Source organism: Halyomorpha halys, unplaced genomic scaffold (assembly GCF_000696795.3).
Source record: "Halyomorpha halys isolate HHAL.00 unplaced genomic scaffold, Hhal_1.1 Scaffold220.1, whole genome shotgun sequence".
In the NCBI taxonomy this organism is placed as follows: domain Eukaryota; kingdom Metazoa; phylum Arthropoda; class Insecta; order Hemiptera; family Pentatomidae; genus Halyomorpha; species Halyomorpha halys.
The window spans coordinates 411,756-415,741 of record NW_027104907.1 but is presented as its reverse complement, the minus strand read 5'-3'; the positions used below and the strand labels follow the sequence as shown (position 1 = coordinate 415,741).

The window sequence follows — 3,986 nt, the reverse complement described above, 5'->3', positions numbered from 1 at the left end:
ACTAAAATACATTTTGATAAAGGCAGAGTAACCTACAACATTTTAATTACATCGTTATCTGTGATATTATAAATGAGATATACTTAAGAATGGCCGAAACGTGGGATTTATAAGAAAATAAACATGTTGAGACTATATGGATATTTTTTATTATAATTGATATACAAACCAGTCTCAAATAAGAAATTATATAAATATATTTTTTTGATTATTTGTCCCATGATGTCAAACAGGTAATAAAATACGAGTGAATAATTTTTATTGTTAATGAGGTGTAGATAGTTAACCGTAGATTACTGATTGGAGAAGCTTTTCCTGCAATTTATATCAATGTAGCCTGGATTCTTCTATAACTTTAGTCTCGCATTTCTTACTTTCTTCATTCCCCTTTCTCCATTTATTTCTTCTTATCCACTGTTCATTTTACGTACAATATATTTTTTTTCCATAAGCTCCATTATTAATTTAACTAATTCTTTAGAGATTCTTTCCTCTGTATCATTTATTTATTACTCACATTTATATGTAATCAATCTACTACTGTCTTTGTCCATAGTTATTAACCAACTTTTTTCTCTTTAAATGATGGTTGTCCTCTTGTTTTTATAGCCCTGAAGAAGACCTGAAAATCAGGTCGAAACGTCGGCATAAATAAATCTTTTTTTTGTTTTAAATTTTTTGAGGTTAATCACTTCCATCTTTGAATGAATTATTTATTATTTATTCATGAGATTGTACAACGTTTCGGAACCACTGTCCCATATAATGCACTATAAAAACCTATAACAATAATAAAACTAACATAACACCAATCTTCATCCTTATATATTTTAATTTATACAATAATAATCACCTCATGATTTCATATGAGAAATCATGTCAACCATTTGTGGATCTTCACTTCTCTCTGGCACAGCCATCATTCTACATTTCTTGCTACCTCTTTGGACCTTATCTCATGTCCAGTGTGCTGTTTGGTTACCTCCCTTTTTTTTTATAAGTCCTGTTTTGTATTTAATATTATCTTAGTGATTTTTTATTTTTCACATAAACCTGTTTATTTCATCTGATTTTTATGTTTTTATTTTAAGTCTATTTATGATGTCTGCGTAATGTGTATTTAAGTGTTTAGTGTCAGTTTTATAGTTTACTGTTTGTATGTTTTTTGTTATGTATATAGCTTCTAGATATCTTCTGTTTTTTTGTATTTTGTGCTGTATCTATTATTTTTGGGTTTTCAAAATTGAATTCGTGGTTCAGTTTTATGCTGTGAGCTTTTTTTGTTTATTTATGTTGTTTCTTTGCTGACCGCACCCCCAATCATCTTCCCCAATCAATTTTTGATTCTGATGAAATACATTTTTCATTCAATCCCTGGACGAATTACCAAGCTCACTTTGCTAAAATAGTAAGAATGCAGATAGCAGTATCTGAATGAAGGTATCTAAATGAAGTGCTCTTAGGATAATTATCCAGAAGCGGATATCTTGACTTCTGATTAATTAAATAAAACATGGAGTACATTTAGTCTCCTATCCACAATCGGTAGCATATCACACTTCCATTGAAGTGTTTTCCACTCGACTTTTGATGTACGTTATCCAAAAACTGATGCAATATTTCGTTATGTAAGGATTTTGTTTTTTTACTTGAATGATTTTTGTCGACATTTTAACTGATATAAAATTGTATTTCCTTAAATACGTTTAAAGTTTTGTTTGCACCACACGTCACTTATGTTGATAACAAATGAATGGTGTGATTCACTGCCAGGAGCCGTCTTTTATCAAGTGAGAATAATGGGAACTTGAAGATACAGGGCCCGGCGTTCAAAGATCTTTGAATAGTAAAAAAATAAAAATAAAAAATAGTACTTTGTTCAATGTACTGCTTCTTCATCTTAGATTAGCAGTCATGAATTAATTATTCAAAGGCTGTTTGTGAATAATAATTAAAAATAATTGAACAAACGAAAACATTTAAAATAAAAAAACTGTTGTTAATTACAATATTTTGTCCTCAACCTGAAGAAACTTATCTCACTTTAATACAACCATCTAAATCGGTACCGGTTCAACCCATGAAGGGTCAGTGATTCATTACTGTTACTAGACCAACGGTTGTTCAAGGAGGTGATTTGGTCAGAATCAAGCTCGGCCACCAGATTTTTACCTATTCAAGAGGCTGGGTGGACCTCAGGAGAGATCCAAGAACCCACAGGAGTTGTTTCACGGCACAGTGTACAGTGTAATAGTAAACAATTTTCTGCCCAGCCGGATTCAAAATCGGGTCCTTGGAGTTAGTAGCTACGGGCCTTACCCCGCGCTTTTCCAAGTTCTGACTCCAATTTAAGCTGTAAGGTACTCTCACACCAGGAGGACTATGCGTCTTCAATTGGGTTAGGTAACTGATTAGAAAGTGAATTAACAAGATGGGTTTTACAGGAACTAAGCCGTATATCTACGCAGGGAACTAGTCTAGGGTCGTGAAAGGGATAGCAGGTCCTGTAGGACCATATTATAAGGAATTAAAGATATAAGAACAAGGATAGATCCTAAGAATACAGAGTAAACAAAAATAATATAATTATCCAAAAACAGCTCTATTATGAGCTGATACCTATGTATACTGTTCGTTCCTCTACTAATATAAAGCTGCCCTACTTTCGTCAGTGAGGAAGCAAAAACAAAAAAAATTGATTGGAGAAGATGGTCGAGGGGTACGGTCGGCAAAGGAACAACATAAATAAACAATAAAATATTTATTTATGCCGACGTTTCGACCTGAGTTTCAGGTCTTCATCAGGGCTATAAAAACAAAAAGACAACAATCATCATTTAGAGAGAAAAAAGTTGATTAATAACTATGGACAAAGACAGCAGTAGATTAATTACATTATTATTTATATACATATAAATGTGAGTAATAAATAAATGATACAGTGGAAAGAATCTATAAAGAATTTGTTCAATTAATAATGGAGCTAATGAAAAAAAAAAATTGTAATAAATGTTGTTTAATCAGTAATCTACGGCCAACTATATACACCTCATTAAAAAAAAAATATGAAATAATAACCAGTTATTACCTAATGAAATGTATAAGTGTATTTAACAATATAAATTAAAGAAAAACATTTATTAGAAAATAATACCCAGTAGATTTCTTATTCTATGTTTATGTACATTTGAGAAGATGAATTAAAAAAAAAATTGTACCTATCACGGAACTTATGCTTCATAATAATGAAAATAAGATTATAAAAACAAAATATAGTTTGTAGATACCATGGTAACCTATGCTGCTTAATAACGGATAAGAATAAACAAAAACAATGTCCTCTATCGCGTCCAAGTATTTATTTTATTGAAGAAGCAGTGAGGGGAGTAGGAGGTCATCTTGGTCAGGGAGTCAGTCATCAAGGTCTGCGGTTTGGAAGTCATCTAGGTCAGGGAGTCAGTCATCAAGGTCTGCGGTTTGGAAGTCATCTAGGTCACGGAGTCAGTCATCAAGGTCTGCGGTTTGGAAGTCATCTAGGTCAGGGAGTCAGTCATCAAGGTCTGCGGTTTGGAAGTCATCTAGGTCAATGGTTCTCAAACTTTTTTCACCACGGCACCCTTTTAGGGCTAAAATTAATTTAAGGCACCCTTGTCGAGCTAAAAAAAGATAAAAATGTCGCCAAAATTATACAGAGCGGTTGAACATTTAGGAAAATAAGAAAAATCAGTGCGAAGTAAATGTTGGAGTTCACTGTATGTTTGCTATTTTAAGTTTTAATTTTTCCCTACGTACAAACAACCATTAAATCATTATATAAATGGCTTCAGGACGCACTTCCAACACACACTAACCCTCTAATTCAAGGACTATCAACACTAGACTTACCAGATACGAGACGACGTTTACGAAGGAGCTGGAATAGGGACCTCTTAAATTGATTTTTAAATTTCAATTTTACTTGTTTCTAACCTGGCTTCTCCTTCATT

General features: G+C 32.6%; 1 protein-coding gene across 1 annotated transcript in view; it reads left to right on the top strand.

The window, feature by feature from the left end:
* LOC106679800 (peroxiredoxin-6) overlaps positions 1-3,986 on the top strand; it is a 32,076-nt gene that overhangs the window by 8,073 nt on the left and 20,017 nt on the right. The window lies entirely within an intron of this gene.